The following is a 24,935-nucleotide window of genomic DNA, read 5'->3' on the forward strand; positions in this document are numbered from 1 at the left end:
AGTAAATGAATGAATGAATGGAAGTCAATATCTTAGCTTTATGCTAAATACTAATATTATAACATCTCTCCCCAAATAAAAATCATATTTTCTTCAGACTATAACTTAAATAAGAGAATGATGAATACTGGGTAGGACAATATCCCATGAAGATGGAGAAGGGAGTAGTTGAAGTTTTGCTCTTTGTACCTTTTCCTTCTCTTCTTCCCTTTTCCCTCCTCCTCCCCAGCCCAGTGAATCCCTCTCTGTGCAAAGAAAAACAGTTAAAAGCAGTTAAACAATACCAACTGACTCAACAACTACCTCTGACAACCTGTGAAACATTCCATACTCCTACTCCTCCACCTAGCCAATCTAAAAGAATAAACTCTGTGAAGTGTCTGCTTTTATACCCACCTGCCATCTGATGAACTTGCCAGGATGTTAGCTAAATACTCCTAGCATGTGACTGACTGTACTAATTTCTGCCATTGCAATGGAAGACTAACTTCAGTTGTTTACAAAAAAAAAACCAAAACCCAAAACAACCCAAGAAGTTCATCCTTAATAACTCTCTCAGTTCTCTAAATAATTCAAAAGGTAGCACATATTTTTCTATTTTTCATATTTCTATAGTCCTCTGTTTAGTATCAACTACCAAATTTTTATCACTCCTATCTCTTATAATGTGTCCCAGTAACACCCTTCACCCACCCAAAGACCCTAAGCCCACACCTATCGTGGGTTGATTCCAGCAGGGTCAGATTTTCTTTTTGTCCTTGACCCTAGAATTTTATTGCAGGGAAATCATCAAAATACAACTTGGGTCTAATTCTGTTCTGATGTTGCAAACCAGGGTGACTGGAAGAATCAGGATACCCTTGACAGAGACTTAGAAGTTCAGAAAGGGAGAGGAGTTTTGAGGGAAGTTATTATAACTTCTGATGTGAACATATCGAGTTTGAGATTCTACCCAGTTTGAAACATCAGTCAGATATACTAGATTTTATGTTGCTTTGAGGACAAGAATTGTGCATTATTCATCTTTATGCTCAGCACTTCAACTACCACAGACTCATACAATTTTGGACTACAAAAGACTTTAGAAATCATCTAGTTTGGTTCCTTCATTTTACAGATGAAGAAACTGAATCCCAGAGGGGTTAAATGGTTTCTGAAGGCCACACAGTAATAGAACTTGAGGCTAAAAACTTAGGTCTGCTTTCTATTATTAATCATTCCACTTTTGGTATACCCTCTATTCCTGATAGTCCTGAAAACAAATCAGACATTCAATAAATGCTTGTTGAATTTAATTAAAGGACTCTAACTGTAAGTGTGCTTCCCTTCCCCAAATTAATGTGTATCTACATACATATTACATTTCCCCTCCTCTCAGTAGAATTTAAGTTCTATGAGAGAAGAGATTGTTGGTTTGTTTTAGCATGTTCCTTGTGCCTGGCACAGTTCCTTGCCATTTCAACTTCATGCTCTCCTCTGTTTTTGAATCTCATCCTTTCATCTTATCAGTCCTCACCTTTTGCCAAACCTTTGCCCTGAATTACTTGCACAATCTGCCTCCTCAGCTTCTACTCATAGGTTTGCTGAATGCAGCTGGAGGAAATCCCAAAACTATGCCAACTGGGTACATTGTAAATTCTTATTGTTTCACTTCAACTGGACTCTTACTGAAGCTAGGAAGTCCTTTTATTCCTCTTTAGTTGATTCCCTAGCTTACAGTCTCCACAGTATCTATTTCAAAAGTTTTTTTTTTCTTCTCCCTACCCCCACATTTTAGTTGAGGACTTTGCATCTCACTTTTCTGCAAAAATTCATTCCTTGTAAGCTTCTGCTTCTTCCATTTTCTTCACATCAAAACTTCTTGAGAAGATCCTCCATTCCCTCCTTCATTTTCCCAGTCTCTGACAAAGAATTGGCCATTCTCCTTGCCAGAACCGGTCCTCAATCATCTCTCTGGAATCTGCATCTTTTCTCTATGTACTAGTTTCTTTGCAATTGTCTTCAAATATACCCAAGTCTCTCCCATCTTTAAGAAAACATGCTTTGACTTTATATGTATATGATTATCATATTTCTTGCCATCTCAATAAATAGGGGAGGGAATAGAGGAAAAGAATTTGGAACCAAAAGTAAGAAATTTAAAATTCAGTTTTAAAAAAGAAAATTCAAATTTTAAAAAGAAAAAATGCTTAATAGATTCTTGTTGATTGATTCACTAAATGCACATATAAGGTGCTTAAAATTGCCAAATGGATTAGATTGAAGAAGTGACATTTTGTTAGCTCTTTGAATCACTGTATACACTTGGAAGTTAAAATTTAAGAATACACCATAATTCAGTATTTTTAAAAGAAATGTTTTTCAGTTCACACAGTTTTCCCTCCTGATTAGGAAATAATGATATTCCAGTGCATTTTTTTAAAAAAAGCTATATTTAGGTATTCTAATGGCCTGAAAGAATTAATGCATGTTATGAAGTATCTAGCTTACCCTCATATACAATGGTTAACGTATCTAAAGTATTAGGTTAGCCTTGTCACCATAACAACCATGTGGTGAGCCTCTGTATTACATTAATTCACTGAATATAATTATATGGTAAATATTTCTGTATAATTGGCCATATTCTACCATCCCAAGTCACCAGTCTGAGAAATAGCAGTAGTAAAATAAGGAAACATTTGTAGCTTCTGGTCTGAGCACACCCAGCCAGTTACACTTGGTAGCCATTATCTTTTGGAATGCTATTGTAAGACAACAGTCTATTCCAGTTGTAGAAGGACTTGGAATAAGATTCACTTCTTGCTGAAACGCATAACTATCTTCTCATAGTAATATGGTTTCATGGTGAACCAAGAGATAAAATCCCAGAGGGATTTCATTCCCTTCAGACTCAGCATTTTCATTTACTTGAACTCGGATAGAGTTAGGAAAAGTTCAGTTTAAATCTCAAATCTCTCAATTTATACTTTTAGTGTCACTGTGGGCAGATTGCTTAAATACATGGAATCTCAGTTTCTTCATCTATAAAATGGGGATAACATCTGTGCTATGTACAAGCTTCAAAAATTGTAAAACCCTTCAAAAATATTAGCTATTAATATGTATATAGGGAATACTTGAACCAGTTGAGTGAAAATTCTAGGATTCCTAATGAATTAAAGTTGAAATCCTTCCCCATTTCACTTGTGGAAATTGTCTGTAAACTTGATACCCATTACTCAGTTAAGATGTGTGGCAGAAAGAGCCCATGTTGTTGAAGAGTTTCTCTGTGGAGTGATTGCCTCTAGGAGGGGGGAATTAGAGTCCTCTTATTATGGTACTAACTGCTGGATCAATGGCTAATTGTGAAAAGACTCTGTTTCATGAGATAACTGCAAAATCATAATGCTCTAACACAAAGAATACTGAGCTCCAGTTCCAAATCCATCAGGATAATATTGGCAGGAAGCTGAATGGGTAACAAAGTTAGTAAAGTTTTAACAGCCTTGCAAGTAAGTTTCTTAAAGTAATTCAAACATGATTACTTTCGTTCAATCCTGTCCTCTTGAAAGTTCAAGGAAAGGGATGGCAATAAAACCACCAGTCTGGGATTAAGAGTAGTACTCAGATTGATGCCTACTACCTTATGAGGTGCCACGGAACAGGGGCACAGTAGTGAAATACTTTATTTCTATATATTATATTTGCAATTTCTACATTATATATAACAATCTTACAAACAAGCCATTATCAGTAAATAGCTCTAAAATCTAAATCTAAATCAATGTGAATAGTACTAGAAAGGATTTTATTGTTTAGACTAAAGAATTTTTTTTTGTCCTGAAACATATGATGGTTGGTTGGTTATTGTCCTTCGTTTTTGAAGAGGACCAAAATGACACCACCATGATAGAGTGAAGTATCATTGTATCTGACTGTGGCTGATCAGACCAATATGAGCTCAGAATGCTCTACCACAGGTTGGGCACAGATAGTCCATATGAATTTTGGGGTGGGTACTCCAAATCTGTGCATCCTATGTTTACTTTGTGCTGTCATAATTCTGCTTTACTCATAGAGCACAGCACCTTTTCTGATGTGGGCACACTATGATGAGTGGTCCTCTGCCAGTGTCTCCCATGTTGCACAGTCAAATCCAAAATTCTTGAGGGAGACCTTGAGAGTGTCCTTGTATCGCTTCTTCTGACCACCATGTGATCTCCTGCCTCATGTAAGTTCTCCATAAAATAGTCTTTTTGGCAAGTGCACATTGTGCATTCAAACAACATGGCCCACCCATCAGAGTTGTGCTCTCTGAAGCATAGTTTGAATGCTTGGCAGTTCAGCTCGATAAACAGGTTAACAGAAAGACAAGAAAACACACAGGCAAAGGTATTCATTTGATCAGATATTTATTGAATGTCTATCCCATGAAAGGCTGTAAAGATAAAAATGATACCTTCCCTCAAAATGCTTACAATCTAGAGCAGGGATTGGTATACTATGAGCCATGGATTGAATCTGACCTGTTGCCTGTTTTGTATAGTCTGCCAACTAAAAGTGGTTTTTACATTTTAAATGGTTGAAAACAACCAAAAGATGAATGCAATTTCATGATTTGTGAAAATGATATGATATTTGAATTTCACTGACTATAAATAAGGAGTTATTGGAAGACATTCATGCTCATTTGCATATGTGTTGTCTATGACTGCTTTCCTGTTATAACATCAGAGTAGATTATTGGCCTTTTTTGTTGCTTCCCTCTGTTGCTTGGGGCACTACAAATCTCAATGACACTGTTATAACTTGACAACATTTTGAATAGCATGCATATTGCCATTGCTGTGATATTTTATCATTATTTAGTTGCTAGTGCATACCTGGTTTATCAAAACATGAAGAAATGAAGAGCAAAAAGTTTTATTATGATTTTTGAGATTGACATTTTTCTGAAGAACAACCTTTAACCATTATTACCAGACGCTGGATGGTTTTGGAAATTTGCTTTTTCTGTAGGAAGGATGGAGTAAACATTTATTAATTGCCTTTTATGTGCCAGATACAATCCTAAGTACTTTACAAATATTCATCTGATTCTCATAACAACCTTGTGAAGCAGAAACTACTTACCTAAAAGTACTAAAGACTTGATAATTTGTAAATCAATTACAAGTCAAAACTTCTATGTCTTATATGTCAAACATCTGTAGTAAAGTCTATTCAGTGACAACTAATGTTTGAATTGCAAGTAATGTCAAACTGCTTTCTAGGCTATCAAAAGTTAAAACAAGAAGCAAGATCTCCATTCCTACACAAATTAGTAGCAGACATATTTTCTTTTTTTTAAAGATTTATTTATTTATGTTTTCAACATTCATTTCCACAAAATTTTGAGTTCCAAATTTTCTCCCCATCTCTCCCCTTCCCTACCCCAAAACGCCAAGCATTCTAATTACACCTACCACCAATCTGCCCTCCCTTCTAACATCCCTTCCTTCCCTTATCCCCATCTTCTCTTTTGTCCTGTAGAGCAAGATAAATGTCTATACCTCATTACCTGTATTTCTTATTTCCCAGTTGTATGCAAGAACAATACTCAATAGTTGTTCCTAAAACTTTGAGTTCCAACTTCTCTTCCTTGCAAATGACTTCTGTCATATTCATGTTGTGCAAGACTGACTATATTTCCCTCTAACCTATCCTGCCCCCCATTTCTTCTATTCTCTCTTTTGACCTTATCCTTCCCCAAGAGTGTTGATTTCTAATTGCTCCCTCCTCCCATTGCCCTCCCTTCCATCCTCCCCCTCACCTTGCTTATCCCCTTCTCCCCCACTTTCCTTTATTGTAAGATAGGTTTTCATACCAAAATGGTGTGCATTTTATTCCTTCCTTGAGCCAAATGTGATGAGAGTAAGCTTCACCTTTTCCCTTTCACTTCTCCCCTTTTCCCCTCCATTGAAAAGTCTTTTTCTTGCCTCTTTTATGAGAGATAATTTGCCCCATTCCATTTCTACCTTTCTCTTTCCAATATATTCCTCTCTCATCCCTTAATTTTACTTTTTTAGATATGATCCCTTCCTATTCAACTTACCTGTGCTCTCTGTCTCTCTCTGTCTCTCTTTGTTTCTGTGTGTGTGTGTGTGTGTGTGTGTGTGTGTGTGTGTGTGTGTATAATCCCACCAACTACCCAGATACTGAAAAAAATTTAAAGCGCTACAAATATTGTCTTTCCATGTAGGAATGAAAACAGTTCAACTTTAATAAGTCCCTTATGATTTCTCTTTCCTGTTTACCTTTTCATGCTTCTCTTGATTCTTGTGTTTGAAAGTCAAATTTTCTTTTCAGCTCTGGTCTTTTCATCAAGAATGCTTGAAAGTCCTCTATTTCATTGAATGACCATTTCTTCCCCTGAAGTATTATACTCAGTTTTGCTGGGTAGATGATTCTTGGTTTTAATCCCAATTCCATGCCCTTTGATCCCTTAATGTAGAAGCTGCTAGATCTTATGTTATCCTGATTGTATTTCCACAATACTCAAATTGTTTCTTTCTAGCTGCTTGCAATATTTTCTCCTTGACCTGGGAACTCTGGAATTTGGCTCCAATGTTCCTAGGAGTTTCTCTTTTTGGATCTCTTTTAGGAGGTGATCAGTGGATTCTTTCAATATTTATTTTGCCCTCTGGCTCTAGAATATCAGAGCAGTTTTCCTTGACAATTTCATGAAAGATGATGTCTAGGCTCTTTTTTTGATCATGGCTTTCAAGTAGTCCCATAATTATTAAATTTTCTCTCCTGGATCTATTTTCCAGGTCAGTTGTTTTTCCAATGAGATATTTCACATGATCTTCCATTTTTTCATTCTTTTGGTTTTGTTTTGTGATTTCTTGGTTTCTCATAAAGTCATTAACCTCCATCTTTTCCATTCTAATTTTGAAAGAACTATTTTCTTCAGTAAGCTTTTGAATCTCCTTTTCCATTTGGCTAAGCATTCTTCTCCTCATTGGCTTTTTGAACTTCTTTTGCCAATTGAGTTAGCCTATTTTTCAAGGTGTTATTTTCTTCAGCATTTTTTTGGGTCTCCTTTAGCAAGCTGTTGACTTGCTTTTCATGATTTTCTTGCCTCTCTCTCATTTCTCTTCCCAATTTTTCCTCCACCTCTCTAACTTGATTTTCAAAATCCTTTTTGAGCTCTTCCATGGCCTGAGCCCATTGAATATTTATTTTGGATGTTTGGAATACAGAAGACTTGACTTTTATGTCTTTCCCTGATGGTAAGCATTGTTCTTCCTCATTGGAAAGGATGGGAGAAGATATCTGTTCACCAAGAAAGTAACCTTCTATAGTCTTATTTTTTTCCTCTTTTTTGGGCATTTTCCCAACCAGTTACTTGACTTTTGGGTCCTTTGTCAAGAGTAGGGTATACTCTGGGGACCTGTAAGATCTCAGTTCCTCCAAGGTGTCACAATCAAGCCTGTACACTGGGAGCAACAAGAAACTTTTGTGCCCAAAATCTGTGTGTAGTAAAGTTTCCTCTCCACAGCCACCTCACCTCCAGTTCTGCCAAGCCAGCACTGGGGGCTGAGATTCAAATCAGCTGCTCAATTCCCCCAGGAGCTTTAGGTGGGGGCAGGGTTACCACACAGGGCTAAGGTATGGATCACATGCACAGTTTCTCCTGGGGGCTTTACAATGAGGCCTTCAACAATGAGTGTGGGCTGCTGCCTGCTTTGGGAGTTCCCCCCTCTCTCCTACCTGCTGCTGCCTCAGCTGCCACCGCCTGAGGCAGGAGCTATGGGGACATTCTGCTCCCTTCTTGGCTAGCTGAATAAAACCCTCTCACTGATCTTTGGTGCCTGTGGGTTGAGGGATCTGTGCTGCCACTGGGGATTCTGCCCCCGAAGCCTATTTGGTACGGATCCTCCTGATGCCAAGCTGCCAAGGCTGGGCTGGACTCTGCTCCTTGCCTGGTGTGACAGACTTTTCTGTTGGGCTTTCAGGTCACCCTGGGTTAGAAATCTCCTCCACTCCATTGTTCTGTGGTTTCTTCTGCTCTAGAATTTGTTGAGAGTCTTTCTTTACAGGTATTTTAAAGGCTATGAGGGAAGAGCTAGAGTATGTTTATCTTTCTACTCTGCCATCTTGGCTCCGCCCCCCATAGACATATTTTCTGAGCTGAACTACAATTTCAGCAGCATTTGGTAGACCTTGATGCAAGTGCAAAAGAAATTTCCATATTTCAAAATCCATTTAACTATTCATTTGAGGAACTTCTACCTAACCTTCAATTGGAAGTGGCAAATCTACGATGTAATTATGTGCTAAAAAGCAATTATCAAGGGAAAGATCCAATAGAAATCTACAAATGTCTTCTAAGCAATGAATATACTCAATTAAAATTGTATGCCTGTGGATTGATATAAGTATGTGGCAGTACTTGTCTTTGTGAAAAGATATTTTCAGTGATAAAATAACTTAAAATGTCAACATATATTAGCATCAACAGATGATGATTTTGATGATAAAGAAAACTAATTTTGATTACCAATTGAAATAAATTTTCCCTTCTCACTCACTTATAAAAAGAGTATTCTTTTATTAGTGGATCTATATTACAAAAACATTTTAATATCATCATCATTATCATCTTTTGAATTTAGTAAAATAATGTGGAAATTTGTTTTTTTAATTGTATAAGTATCTACATGATATCTTTAATTTTGCATCTTGTCCTGCAAAACCTAAATTATTTATTATCTAACCTTTAAAAGAAAACATTTGCCACCTCCTGATCTAGAAAAAAGCTTTGTGGCTTTTAATACTATATCTCTTTTTTATCTTAAGCCTGATGATATTCTTTATCTTTGTAAAAGTCACATCATTTCTCTTTGACTTTATCTTTGGATTACTAAGAGACGGGTAAATGGAAAGTATGATGGACCAGTCAGTCAGTAACCATTTAGTAAGTACCTACTATGTGCCAGGTACTATACTAAAAACTAGGGAGACAAGAAGCAAAAAACAGTCCCTGTCCTCAAGTAGCTCAAAATCTAGCACGCAAACAAAAATATGCAAACAATCTACATACAGAATATAAATAGGAAATAATTAACAGAAGAAAGACCCTAGAATTAAGAAGGTTGGGGAAAGGCTACCTCTAGAAGTTGAGATTATAGTTGGGATTTGAAGGAAGCCATCAAAGTCAGAAGATAAAGATGAGGAGGGAGAGCATCTCAGGCATGAAGGACAGACAGAGAAAATGCCTACAGTCATCTTATATATCTCATTTGTGGAACAGCAAGGAAGCCAGTTTCACTGGATTGAATACTATGTTGAAGGGAGTAAGGTATTAGAAGACTGGAAAGGTGGGGGTGGGAGGCTAGGTTATGATGGGCTTTGAAAATCAGCTAGAGGATTTTATATTTGAGCCTGGGATGATAGGGAACCTCAGTAGTTTATTGAGTGGTAGTATAACCAGGAGAGAGGTAGATTCAAATCCCCTCTCTGGTAGTAGATGCCTGACTAGTCATTTTAACTTTGATTTCTCCATCTGTAAAATGAAAATGATAATATTTCTGATAATCACCTCACAGGATTATTGTGAGAATTGAATGAGATAATGGCTGTAAGGTGCTATGTACATTATAGCTATGGTATTTGTTATTTGGTGACTTGTGAATCTTTTATCCCATTCTAGGCACTGTGCTAGGTACAAAAAGTACAAATAGAAGAGTGTGATAGTCCATTACATTTTAATTTTTACAAAATCCTTAAAAGTAAACAAATTAATACTCTCCTTGAGTAACTCACTGTGATTAATAAACAAACCAACCCTCAGCCATTTGCAGTGACACTTTCTTAAACCCTAACTTCAATCCCATCTACTATCTCTTGTATTTATCCCTTTTATCTTGCACCCTTTGAAGATGGACAGTTAGTTCCCATCTTCCTTGGACTCATCATTTATTTGAAAACTACTTCTCAGTAGCCTTCTCTTCTGTAAGTTGAATAGCCCCCAGTTCATTTAACTTTGCCTCAGAAAACCTGTTCTCCAAATTTTTCATTAACCTCATATTTACTCAATATGTGCCTGAGGCCAGGACTGGACCAAGAGGATAACATAGCTTTCAGATTTCAAACTGAAGTCGTGCTGTACTTGTTAAAAGAAAAAATAAAGCCCAAGACAATTTGCTGTGACAGAAATTGGATGGTTGCTGGGAAAGAGAGAAAGTTCTGTGGAGAGGGTGGAGGGAGAAGGCTTTTTAACTAAGGGACCCCATGGAATATTTCCAGTGTTTCAGGCCCTGGATGTCAGTAGGAGGATGGCAGTGAAGAAAGCTACATGATTCTGGAGTGGGACATATTTTTACATCTTAAACTTCCCGCAGGCACCATTTAGCAAAAGCACTAATTGAATTCAACCCCACTGATCATTTGAAGTACCAGCAGCCCCCATCTGGTCTACAGTTTTTACAAAAAAGAAAATACTACCCAGTAATAATAGCTGTGGGTGGCATAGAGGTAATTCTAAAAAGCATTTTAGTCTATTGCTTTAAGTGAAACATTTTAAAAAATCTGAACAGATCTGAAATGTCTAATTAAGGGTAAATAACTTTTTGTTCCTGGCCATAATGGAATGCAGTCATCTGCTGTTTGCTTTCATTTTTATGAATAGTAGGAAGGTGGCTTGATTTCAAAGCATGTCCTTGACCCTCCTTGAAACTGCAGTATCTAGTCTGCCATCAGAGTTTCCAAGTAGAAATGATTCTGATGTAGAACTTCTCCTTAAGTGGGCTTCAGATAATATATATTTATCCCAAATTTTCATATTAAAAGATCTACTTAAAAACAACAACAGTAAGAACACTGTATCTTTTGTGTTAATGGCTAGGTATTACTATTCAGTAATATTGTGTGGTTGTGAATTATAGAACCCCATAGTCCTCAAAGAATGAAAATGAGTATTACTCAGAGATGGTGGAAAGGTATTTAGTGGAACAGGCTGTAACCCATGAAGACCTATGGATAAGAACCCAAGGAAATGATGTTATCAAGGATTTTCAAAAAGAAAAAAAGGCATTACTTGGTAAAGGCAAGCAAGGGATAACTCTGGTATCCTTCAGTTATCAAGAAGGATGGCCTTTAGCAAGGTAAGTGGACACCCTGGAGTGAAACCGATAGAAGGAACTGATGAAAGTTGAAGAGAATGGGCAGGACATAGTTGGGATGTAGCCTACTGGAGAAAATATCCAGAACAATGAGATGATGATTTACTTGAGTATTGCATATCTGAACAAGCAAATAGAAAGTTTGAAGTATCATGTGTTTGAGAAGTCTGTTTTGTTTTGTTTGACTATATCACTTACAAGGGATTTGTTTTTCTACTTTTTTTTCCCTTGGGGTATGAGAGTCAGGAGATAGTAGAGAAACGAAATGATCATTAATTGCAGGAGGTGGGGGCATATGTGGGGAAAGACTAATTTAAAAAAGTCTTGTGGAAGGTAATTGAAATTAAAGAATATATTGGCCAGATGAGGTCATGGTGTTAAGTACAGAATTATATTTAGCTGAACCTGTGAGTTTTATGAATATTTGGTTAGCTAGTATAATTATAAAACCCAGTTGTAAGCCCATCCTCATGGATTCTGCTCTTATCCTGAGAGTTTTCCTTGAACCAGGAGAATTCTAGTTCTTCCAATTTATTTGAAAGATATTTGTGGAGAAATTCATTGGGATATTATGAATATTTGGGCATTTAGGGATACTCTATGATGCCAGTAAGAATTGTGGATATAATTCTTGGTATGGAGTCAGAAGAGCTAAGTTTAAGTATGTGTTTGTTACTTTCTACCTCTCCAACACTGATTAAGTCGCATAACCTCTGTCAGCCTCATTTGTAAAGGAGGAGATGTAATATTTGTGATACCTACCTCACAGAACTGTTGAGAGGAAAACATCTGGAAGACTATTATCAATCAATCAATTGACAAACATTTATTAAGTGCTTACTACGTGCCAGATATTAAAAATACAAATACGGAAGTTGGGGAGTCCTTTTCCTCAAGGAGTTTACATTTCCCTGCCAATGGTGGGCCAGGGCTACTACACAAATGAGGGAACTGTGGTAAAGATTCAGAGATTGTGAGTGGAGTCCTAGGTCAGTAGATCATTGTACTTTTTAAAAGATGTGGTCATATTATTTGATTATTGTTCTCTGAGCAAGAAGTGAAAAGCAGAGGTTGGAGGTGGTGTTGATAGTGGTGCATGAGATGCCTATGGCTCTTGCCTGAGATCTGGTATCCTGGTGGACAAATGGATGATATAGATGATCTAAGAAGGCCTAGTTATGGGGGGCTGCAATGAGCAATGACTCAGTTGTCTTCCAATCCAAGCCACTTTGCCTCAGGGTGAGTGTAATTGATTCACTTGGCCTCTAATCCTAGTAGATCTAAACAAGGGTGAGTCTCATAGCTGACTGGATTATGGTAGGAACGTAATGTGCCATAAAGTACAATGTGACTGCAGACTACCTTTCCAGGCTTACTTTACATCTGTTCTGTGGGTTTCAATCAAACTGGTATACCTGCTGTTCCCTGAAATCTGCATTCTTTCGCCATTGCTTTTCAAATTGTTGTTGCTGTGTATGGAGAGAGAGAATGGAGAAGAAAAGAAAGGGGAAAGAAAGGAAAAAGAGATGTCTAGAAAGAATCCTACTCCAAAGAAATTTTGTATTTACCTTGGTAAGTGATTACTGACCTACCTTGGAGATATTGCAGGTTCATTTTCAGACTGCCACAATGAACTAAGTCACAGAAATTTTTTGGTTTTCCAGTGCATATAAGAGTTATGTCTACATTATACTGTAGTCTATTAAATGTGTGATAGTATTATGTGTGATAATGTACATACCTTAATTTAAAAATACTTTATTGCTCAGAACTGCTAACCATCATCTGAGCCTTCAGCCAGTCCTTTTGATGGTGGAGAGTCTTGTCTTGATGTTGATGGGTGCTGATGAATCAGGGTAGTGGTTGCTAGAGATTGGGGTGATTGGCAATTTCTGAAAATAAGACAGCAATGAAGTTTACCACATAGATTGACCCTTTCTTTCAACTGAACCCTTAGAGGCCGCTGTAAGGTTATTAATTGGCCTAATTTCAACATTGTTCTGTCTCAGGAAATAGGAATGTTCAAGGCAAAGGAAAATGAGGAATGAAGGTCAGTGGAGCAGTCAGAACACACACATGTTTATCAATTAAGTTCACTATCTTATGTGGGTATAGTTTGTGGCTCCCCGAAACTATTACAATAGTAACATGAAAGATCACTGATCTTTAATATAGTATAATAACGAATACAGTAATGATGGAAAAATTTGAAATATTGTGAGAATTACCAAAATGTGACATAGAGAGAGAGGATGTGAACACATGCTGTTGGAAACATGGCACTGATAGATTTGCTCGATGCAGGGTTGCCATACGCACCTTCAATTTGTAAAAAAACACAGTTTCTGTGAAGTGAAGTGTAATAAAAATGAAGAGTGCTTGTATTACATTGTCTTAGATCAGGGGTGGGGAACCTGCAGCCTCGAGGCCACATGTGGCCTTCTAGGTCTGGAGTGCAGCCTTTTGATTGGGTCCAAGTTTTACAGAACAAATCCTCTTATTAAGGGAATTTGTTCTGTGAAGTCGAAGACTTAGACAATTCAGTCAATGACTTATGCTTGAAAAACACTTTATCTTTGACCCATTTTTTTCCCATTATATTTGATTTGAATAAAATTTGTTAGGCTGGTTTTAAGGATTTTCCCTGCCTTCTTAGTGGTTTACTTCTTTGTCCTTTGTATTAGGACTAGGATTTAAGAAATGTGCTCTTTTCAATCTATTTAGTCCCAGCGATGGGGTACAGACTCTGGGAACCCCCTTGAACTCTCCATGAATCTTCCCACTTGATCTGGCATTCACCTGAGGACATAAGTTTTTCATTATCCTTTTGTCCAATTGCTTCTGGCTGCTTGCAACCTTGATTCTATCAAAATACCCTTAACCTAGCTTGGTCCTCCATTGTCTGTTACCTCCTGTTACCTCTTGCCTCCAGCTGTTTCCCATCCTCAGTCACATCAAAATCCCACTCTCTTGGTTCTGACCTCTAACACCCCAGGCCTTTCAATATCCTCCTCAAGACCCTCCCTAAACCCTTCCTCCCATCATCCCAGACTACTAGACCACTCCCCAGATCCCTCCCACAGTCTTTCTGTATATAAGATCCTTCTGTCTCCATGGAGGTGCTCAGATTCAATCTAGCTCAGATTCTATTTGACCCACTTATCAATACAAACCTCACAAATGATGAAGCTTCTTAAGAATCAACCCAATATGGTGGATCTTCAATAACCTTTGTTTTTCTTTGGCTAAAAGAAGATTTGAGTTGAATTCATTCGGGCAGAACCAGGGGTGTCCGTGTTTTGAGGTCCCAAGCACCCAAGACCTCAACACTGGAGTCATATGCTCAGGCTCCCATAATCTTTTCCCCTAACTTTCAAAATCTTATGCTATCTTAAGGTTCTTCTCTTCCCCTAGACTGAACTTCAGTAACATATGGTGGGAAAATCACCTTTTTGTTCTCAGAAGATTTACTCCTCTTTTTTTAAAAACAATCAGTTTTATTTTCAGTTCCAAATTCTCTCCTTCCCTACCCAATGAAAAAGCAAGGAATACAAAAGCCATTATTAATATTAAGTCCAGGAAAACAAATACCTGCGTTAGCCATGTTCAGAAAAAAAAGCAAGAAAAAACAATGGAAAAAGATGCTTCAGTCTGCACTCTGAGTCTGTAGTTCTCTTTCTGGAGGTGGATAGCATGTGTCATCATGAGTTCTTTGGAACTGTGACTTTGGACAAGTCACTTCCCTTAGTTTTCTCAATTGTAAAGTTAGGAGGTTGGATTTGATAGCCTTTGAGCTTCTTTTCAGGTGTAGATCTATCAGTCTATAAAATCACAACCTCTCTGAGCCACAGTTTCTCTATCTATAAAATGACTAGCTGCCTTCTAATCTCTTCACTTCCAGATTTATGATCTTGGGTAAGAAAATAACGTTTTCTTCACAAGTCTGACAAATTATAAAATGCAGGTGGTAATAGGAGCCATTTTCCTATCTTTAAGGGTTATTTGGAGTATTAATGAGAATATTAACTTCTATAGCCTTTCATACATACAAATTGCAACCCCTCTACCACTTAGGGTCTTTATACAATGGCTGGATGATTCTCTCTAAACGCAGAATGATCTTTGGTCAACAGACAGGGTAGTTCTTTGGGCCCTTTTCACAATTTGGTAGGAGCCTGCTACAAATTGAGTTCTGTTGGTATATCTATCAAAATCAACTAGATTCATTTCCATGCCACAATGAGAGACTGGAGTAATTTCTTTAGTAGAGGAAACTTTTTAGAAAAAGATTTGCCATGTAAATATGAAATAGTTTGAGATCAGAGTTCTTGCCTACAATTACTGAAATTGCAGTAGTTTATTTTTTGCAGCAATACATACATATACATGCATATATACATATACATACACATACATATAATACAGCAATACATACATATATATGCATATGTAAATATATACACATATGAATATGCATGTATACATATATGTATATAATATATATATATGCAATACAGTTCCCCCTTAGACAAATCTTTTAAAACTTGTTATTATAGTTAACAGTGAATAGTCTCTCCTTCATTCTGCTTCATTCCTCCATTCACTGGCATAGTCAGCTGGGGAGCACAATGGATAAAATCCTAGGCGTGGAGTCATAAAGATCTGGGTTCAAGTAGTGCCTCAATAAGTAATTGTGTGTGATTGTAACTGAGTCCCTTAAGCGCTAGCCTCGGTTCCTTCATCTCTAAAACAGGGATTATAACATCGCCTCCATGTCAGAGTTGTTGTGAGCCTCAAATGAGACAACATATCTAAACACTATGTAAATGTTACTAGTTTTTATAATCTAAATTTAAAAAATTAGTAAAGCTTTGCACTTCACTGCAACTAAATTTTCATCCTCAAGGGATGTCTCTTCTATTTTTTTCTATAAGAAAATGCACTTGAAGGATACAGAGGCTATAATAAGCATCCAATTCTAGTCAACATATTTAATTTATGCTTACTGAGGTTTTTTTTTGTTTTTTTTGGGGGGGGAGAGATTAATAATAGCAAGCTTTTGTGTATTACTTTGCAAACTGCTTTACCTATGTTATCTTATTTTAATCTCACAACAACCTCATTATTATTAAGTGTAATTAGTGTTAATGTCTGCATTTTGTAGATGAGGAAACTTAGATTACGTGACTTGTCTAGTAGTAAATTTCTGAAGCTGAATCTGAATTCAGGATTTCATGATTGTAAGCACTGTTATTCTGTCTTTCAAATTATAACAACTGACATTTACTTGGCCCTTTAAATTATGCAAAGTACATTACATATATTTCCTCATTTGACAGGGTGGTAGTTGGTGGGGGAGGTAGGGATATTGGAGTTTTTTTCAGCCAAATAATTGTTGATAGGCAATTTTCTATTGGTATCTTACAGCTCAATATTGCTTTATGCAACAATGCCTTGTTTCTTTTTTTTTTTCTGGATAAAAAGGAGATAAAAAATTTCTAATAGTGAATCAGGTATTTTACTATTATGAAATGTTACATTATAATTTCCTTGTAATAGAAACCCCCAAAGTGAATGGCTGGTAGCTGACCCCATCATCCTTAATAACAAGGCCAAGATTTCATCAGCTGTCAAGGAGGCATGTAATACTTTTTTCATTTTGTTGCAGCTCCCCAAATTTATCTTAGGTCATGCCTTAATGAAACTTATTGTAACATAACAATTGTTAAGCTGCCCTCTTGCTTCATTAAGGATTTTAAATAGCAGATTAAAAGTTAGTTTCGTACCTCCCAGAAATAATACATCGACTTCACTTTTTAATGTCCCTGTTTTCAATCTAGGAAAATATAGGCAACTGGAAGGATTTGTGGTTTTGGCAGATTCACGTGGCTTGATAAGACTTCATTACTTAACCCCATATGATCTCTGCATTGTTATACTGTCCCTAAGAAGAAAAATATGAGTTTTTTTCGTACTACATCAGTGGGTTTCCCCTAGTGCTCCTGTAGCTCCTTGGTGTTAAACTTTCTGCAGGTGACCTTTATGGAGATGGCCTTTGTCTTATTTGTAGCCTAAGGAACTCCATGACTAACTTCTTGGGAGCAGTTCATATTCTTCTCTTTTTTTCCTAAAACAGCCCAGTCCATGCTAACTCTTTTCACTTTGGTCAAATTGCCCTAAATTCCTGGGAGAAAGCAGAAAGAACCATTGTGCATTCTGATGAAAAAATAACACGTACTTTTGCTTCCACAGTAATCACTGCTGGCTGCTTTGTCATAGACTTCTGAAACTCCTCAAAAATGTAAAAGTTATTTTGCGTAAAGTACCTACGTATTAAGGCCAAAGCTTATCAATTTCCTTCAACTGGGCTCTTACCTTGTTTTTTTTTTTTTTCTTTTGGTATTTTAGAAATCTTCATTTACCTTCTACTACAATCAGATAACCAGATGATACAATCAGAGTCATCCTGACTACCATAGGAATTAGCCCCTAGGGGTTCATACTTTGGTAGACATCAAAATGTTGTGATGCAGGGAGTCCAAAAGAAGGGAAGGAAGGAGATGGCTATGTCTACACAGCAGGTGTTGAACAATAGACTGGAAGTTCTAGGCTTCTAATTATCCCATAAATACTCCAAGATTTCAATGACAAAAAGATAGAATTGACAGTTTTTGAAATGTGATAGGCTTTTCAAAGAGAACTTATATTTAGGAAGTTAAAAATGGTTTTGAGTCAGTCTACAGGCAGTTATTAAGTAGGTACTGTGTTTGAGGGAGGCATTGGGCTAAGTGCTGGAAATATTAAGAATAGTAAAGACAAAGTCTTTGCCTTCAAGGAGCTCCCATTCTAATTGGGGAGACAACATGTTAACAGCTATGTGTGTGCGTATGTATACATACTATATATGTAACATAAACATATATATATGCACGTGTTTATACATGTACATATATGTGTATATACATATACACACAGAGATATATACAGGGTAAAATAGCTGGAGTGGGAAAAGCCTTTTGGAAAAGATGGGAATTGAACTGAGCCTCAAAGGTAATTAGGGAAGCTAGGACGTAGAGGTTAAGGGGGAAACTTTTCCAGACCTGGGGGAAGCCAGTAAAATGTCACAGAGTGAAGATGGAATGGCTGGTTTGAGAAGCAGGAAGAAAGTCAGTGTTACATTGCAGAGTAAGAGGGGAGTAAAGTGGTAGTACATCAGAAAAGCAGGAAGGGACCAGGTAGTTAAGGGTTTTAAAAGTCAAGTTGAGGTTCTAAAATTTAATAGGGAGCTACTGGTGTTTATTGAATGGGGGTGTGAGTGTGTGTGTGTGTGTACGTGAGAGTGACATATACTTTAGGAAGATCAATTTTGTAGCCAAGTAGAGGATAGAGTGGACTGAGAAGACACTTAGGGCAAGGAGATCAACCATATGACTGTTGCTGTAATACAAATATGAGATTATGAGGACCTGTACAAGGGTGATAGCAATGTCATGGGAGAGAAAGGGTTCTATAAGAGATGTTGTGAAGGTAGAAACTGTAGGACTAGATAATAGATTAGATATAGATGGAGAGTGCAAGGTAGGAGTGGAGGATAACACCTCAGTTGTGAGCCTTGAGTGACTGGGAAAAGAGTACTCTTGTCCTCAGACTAATAGGGAAGTTAGAAAGAGAGGAGGATCTGGGGGAAAAGATAATGTGTTTAGTTTTAAACATGTTAAATTTAAGATGTCTAGAGGGAATTCAGTTCAAGATGTCCAATAGGCAGTAGTTGATATGTCACTAGAGGTGAGGAGAAAAAAAAAGAGGGTAGTTGGAAAGTACCTGGAAGCTTACTGAGAATCAGCAAAAAGACCTGGCAGCCAAAAAAGCCAAGTATAATTTTGGGTTGGATTAAGAGAATGATGATGTCTAGGAAACCTGGGATGTTGTGTAAACTTCCGGGTGCCACATTTCATGAATGACATTAGTAAGTTGAAAAGTACCCAGATTAGTGTTTTTTAAGATTTCTTGGAAAAAATGGAGAAATATGGGGTTAGATGTTAATGAAATTGGATGGATTAGGAAATGGTAGTACTCAAATGCTTCATTGAGGTTTCAATGTTACCCTGGAAGGAAGTTTCCAGTGGAGTTCTATAGGGATCTGTATGTGCTGTTTATCATTTTTATCAATTACTTGGATAAAAACCATGGATGCCATGTTTATTGAATTTGTAGATGATCTAGAACTCAGAGTGATAGCTAACACATTGGATGTCAGGTTCTAAAAATAGCTTGACTGAATAAAGCATTGGTCCATAACTAATAAGATGAAATTTAATAGGAATAAATCTGAGGTGTTACACTTGGGTCCAAGAAATCAACTTAAGTAAAAAATTGAGGGAGGCGTAGCTAGCCAGTTATCTATCTGAAAATGATCTAGGGTTTTAATGGACTTCTAGAAGATTGTGAGTCAATGTTATTTATGGTAGCCCTACTACCCTCCCCTGCATTTTGCGGGGAGACCCCCAAAAAGACCTTGGACTACTTTAAAAGAGGTAGAGTTCTCATGAATGAGGATGTAATTCACACTATACTCCATTCAGGTCAGAAAGTGTCTGAAGTATTTTGTTCAGCTCTAGGTACCACATTTTAAGAAAGTGCATTTTAAAGTTAGAAAACCATAGAAGAATCCATAGAAAAACAACCAGGATAGAAGTTTGTCTATCTATCTGTATGTATATCTATCTATCTATCTATCTATCTATCTATCTATCTATCTATCTATCTATCTATCTATTATCTATCTATCTATCTATCTATCTATCTATCTATCTATCCATCCATCTATCTCTCTAGTTAGTTGAGAGAGAGAGACTAGGTCTTCTATGTCTCACTCAGGTTGGAATTGCAACAGCCATAGGCCTGATCACAATACTGACAGACATAGGAGCTTTTTTCTGCTCCATTTCTAAATGGGGATGGCTCATTCTTCCTTAGGCAGCCTGGTGGTCTCCTACTCCTGTAGGCTCACATTACTGTCACCATACTTAGTGTAAACCCCGCATGTGTCTTAACCTACTGCTATAGCTCAGAGCTCCTTAGTTCAAGAGATCTACCAACCTTGGATTTTACCCCCTTCTTTGTCTCACCTCCCCCATCCCTTGCAGTAGGGTCAGAATAGTGCCATACCTCTTGTGGTCAAGTAAGCAGTCTTTATTCCATGCAATTAGAGGGTCAGATGAAAGAGCTGGAAAAGTTTAGGATGAAGCAGAGAAGGTTCAGGGGCAAATATTGGCAGTCTCCAGATATTGAAAGGCTGTCATTTGAAGAGGGGATGGACTTGTTCTTTTTGACTCCAAAAGGAATTACGGGTGGAAACAAAAGGGAAAATCTTGGCTTAATATGTTAAAGAAAAACAAAACTGCTTTATGATTGGAGCTATACAAACATGTAAGAAGCTGCCTTGGGAGGCAGTGGATTCCCTGTGTTTACCCTCCACCCCCTCTACTGGATTGATTGAATGGGTATTTCTTTAGTGAATTGTATTGAGTTTTCTTTTTTACATGTAGCATGGACTAAATGGTTGCCGAGGTTACTTTTGACTCTAAAGTTGATGATTCTGGTATCCTATTATTGAACATAGCTCTTAGTTAACCAAATCGTTTTACCTGATTAGCCAGCTATTTTTTCCAATAAGTCTGATATGATTTTACTGTATGTCTATTTCTGTGGAAATATTCATAATTGTTTAAAGCTATAGCTAGGGACATCAATTTGCCCCTGAAAATTACCATAATTTGTTGAATACATTTGGAGTTATTAATATTTTTTATTTTTACAAAATTATCATCACTTTGAAACCCAGAGAGTCCTCTTATTTTGCATCTCTTTGCCCATTATTCCCACAGAATTTACTAACTAAGGAATACTAGGGTCTTTTGAAATTCTACCAGTTCTAGGTTTTCAACCATTAGATCAAGGACATTTCCTTGTTCATAGACAATGATTAAAAATAGTTCAAATTTGGATACTACTTCCATTAGTTTTTGATTTCTAGAATCAAATGTCAAATTTGATATCAAATAGAACAAGGCCAGACACTTACCGCCTGTGTGACCCTGGGCAGGTCCCTTAACCCAGTTTACTTCAGTTCCTCATCTGTAAAATGAGCTGGAGAAGGAAATGGCAAATCACTTCAGTATTTTTGCCAAGAAAACCCCAACTGTGGTCATAGTGAGTTGGACAACATTGAAATAACAACAACAAATATAGAGTAAAAAGAAAGGAAGGAATTAAGGCACATCATAGCTTACTTTAGAAAGATTTTGCCTTCCTTTCAGATATATGAGATTATGCATTTAAGAGATGGAGTGATCTTTGGCTTGGATTTTTGCCTCTGCCAGCAAGTTTCATGAGATAATCCAAAAAATGGAATTAATCACAGTTCCAAGGGAGATCACTAGTGTATCAGTCACTACAGAGTCAATGCAATTAATAGAGAAGATCCCTGAAAAAGAGAGGAATAGTGAGCTTAGAGGAAAAACAAAAACTAAATCCACAGAGTAACTCTCATTTTTAATTCCATAGACTACAAGAAATTGAACAGAAAAAGTAACTAAAATGTCCATCTCTAGCTAACTTTTCAATCAGGACAATTCAGTACTTCTTTCTTTGTAACTTGGATACCTGATTTACAATTCCTCTTCCCCTGACGTCAGATTTTTATTCTATACCAGCTTCATTTTTTTGCTATTTTGTCTTCTTAAATGCTCATTTTCTAGGATAGCCTTCAAAAGGAGCATACTCCTGAGATACTTCTGCAGAGATGAAATATATATAGGGCTTTGTTGGAAAAAAAAAGGAAAAGACACAATGATACTCACTGTGATCTAAATGTTGATCTCATTGGATTCAATTAAATTAATTGGTCAGATATTGAATTCCTACAATGTCCCAGCCACAGTGCTAGGCACTTAGAGAAGCAAAGAAAAATGAAATTGTCCTTTTCCTAAAGTGGTTTATATTCTGCTGAGCTGATTCAACATGTACTCAAGTAAGTGAAAACAAATTATGTACAAAGAATTTTCTAAGGGGAAGGAGGGAACTGCTAATAACTGGGGAGATCAGGAAAGGCCTCAGCACTTCAATGAAATTGAATCTCTTCATATTAATCAATGTACCTCTACATCTCTTGCATCTACCTTCTCTCCACTCACAGGGTCACTACCTGTGTTCACTCTTGTTTTAGCCTAGATCATTTCAGTAGCCTCTGAAATTGTTTTTCTTTCTCCAGTCTCTACCTTCTCCAATCTGCCTTCCACATATCTGCTGGAGTAACATTCCTAAAGGACAGGTCTTATCATGTCACTCCCCAGCTCAATAAACTGCACTAGCTTTCTGTTACATAGAAAGTGAAATATAATCTCCTCTGCTTTTTGGCATTTAAATACCTTTACGACCTCATTAAAACTTACCTTTTCATGTTTCTCATACATTACTCCCCTTCATTCACTCTTCAGTCCAGTCAAATTGGACTTCATAATGCTCCTCACTTAGGATATTCCATCGATCATGGAGGCTGTTTCCCCATCCCTGAAATGTGCTCCCTCCTCCTCATTGCCTTATCCTTGAAATTCTAGTTACCTTCAAAGCTCATCTCAGTGGTCACCTTCTGCATAAAGTCTTTTTGGATACACCCAAATTATAGTCCTTCCTCCAACATACTTTGTATAATATATCTTGTGTATTCTTATATGTGTAGTGTCCTCCAATAGAACATATACTGCTTGATGGCAAACAAATCTTTGTTGACTGATTGCTTGGTACCTGAGTTCTCATTATTTCTACACATGAAAAACCCAAGGATCTAGAAGTTTTCCTTATTTGTTTCTTTTCCTTTCTTCATTTTTCACTTAATATTGGTCTTTGGCTCCCCACAACATACATAGAAGAAATCTTATTTATGTTTATGTAATCAAAATATCCCCGGACTTGGGACTGATAACTCAGGTTCATTATAGAAGCCATCTTACTGGCCTAAGTTGCACCTGAAATCCTAGGAATTTAAATGATTACTTCTTGGGAGGTGTTTGTCTGAGTGCAAATTACTTTGGCTCAGAACATTTCTTAGTTGATATCTGACAGCTTGGATGACTGGCACACTGTCATTTCCACAACACACCTAAAGAGTAAAGTGCTAAAAATCATGAGCTGGTTGGGTGTAATTAGAGATTTTAGACCTTGTCCTACTTAGTTTATACTTTAAGGAACAGCAGCAGCAGTATGTCAGCTTTAGCTCAACTTTATAGCGTGTGATGCAAAGCATACTTTTCTTACTAACAAACACCTCATTAATATTCCTCATTTATGTTAGCGTCCTTGAAAAGCTTTGGTAGCAGTCAATGACAGCTGGTGGAACTGCCAACCCAACTTTGAGTAAGATGGGCAATGACATTATAATTAACATACAACTTTGAAAATTCCTAGGCCATTTTGATTTCTTTTTCCAGACTAAAAAAGGTGGTAGGTTTTTGTGGTGATGAGCAACATCCATTTTCATTATGTTATGTGATAATGATAGCTAACAGTTATCTAGTGCTTACTCTGTGCTGTATGGGATGTTCCAGGAGGACTAACACCTCTGGTGTTAGGGCTTGTTGAGCCCTTTTCAGGGCTGCTTATCCACAAAGGTGTATACCTTTCGCCCAATTCTCACCTGGCTCTAAGAAGCTGTAGCATGGTCAGTACCAGTAAACTCTCTCAGCAGACAGACTTAACCAGGTTGAGGATAACAGACGAGCCTCAAACCTGTCAGTGAATTTGTGGGGTGTCTACCCCAAGCATGTGAAGATTTCCCTTGGACAAATGCACAGATGAGAAAAATTTGTTCCAACAGCTCTGAAGGCAGCTGAAGCAAGTCCTGTGGAGTACTTTGAGCTTGGTCAGACATTGAAGATGCCAAGGTCATCCACTGCATCCTAGACCATAACCAGTCTTCTTGACTTTTATCTTGCCATTAAACTTCAATGACTCTGGAAAAGTGAGGCTGACCACCGTGCAACTCTGCCTCACTTAAATCCAATTCACAGCTGAGTCAGACTATCACTCCTGATGTCACTGGTCCTCTTTGAAAAAGAAGGAAAAAAAACAACTCTATGCCAGGCACTGTGCTAAGTGCATTATGATTTTTATCTTACTTGATCCTCATTAAAACTCTGGTAGGTAGGTGCTATCATCGCCCTCATTTTTACAGATGAAGAAACTGAGACAGACAGTGGTTAAGTGACTTGTCCAGGGTTACACAGCTAGTAAATATTTGAGGCTAGATTTGAACTCAGGTCTTTCTGACTGTAGGCCTTAGCATTGTGTCCATTATACCATTTTGCTGTCTAATAAAGATGAATATTAAAGAAGAATAAAGGACAAACACTGGGATAGTCAAGAGCTGCGAAATTAGAGACTCATTAATTTCTGGCATTTTTATTATTTAGGAAAAGAGTTCTTGGATCATAGTAGTATATGCTTTTTCTTTTCAACTAGTAAAATTTGAGGGGAAAAGGAGGGCAAGAAATAAAGATGGTTCAAAAGAAAAATAATCTCCTAGATTGTATAATTTTTTTGAAAGACTAAAAAATCCATTTACTTTCAAATCTGTTAGTCTACAGCATTTACCAATTGCTTTTTTCCCCTTTAGGGCATTGCTTTTAAATTAGCAGGGAATGGGTAAAAGAGTGGTGGGGAAGAGGAAGAGGTTTCAGGAATGGAAAAAAGGAGATTATATAAGAGGTAAGAGGACAACAAGGAAGT

General features: G+C 37.2%; 1 long non-coding RNA gene across 3 annotated transcripts in view; it reads left to right on the forward strand.

Annotated features, from left to right (window-relative positions):
• LOC140520920 (uncharacterized) overlaps positions 1–24,935 on the forward strand; it is a 56,559-nt gene that overhangs the window by 5,072 nt on the left and 26,552 nt on the right. The gene's annotated exons all lie outside the window — the stretch shown is intronic.

Source organism: Notamacropus eugenii, chromosome 1 (assembly GCF_028372415.1).
Source record: "Notamacropus eugenii isolate mMacEug1 chromosome 1, mMacEug1.pri_v2, whole genome shotgun sequence".
Lineage (NCBI taxonomy): Eukaryota > Metazoa > Chordata > Mammalia > Diprotodontia > Macropodidae > Notamacropus > Notamacropus eugenii.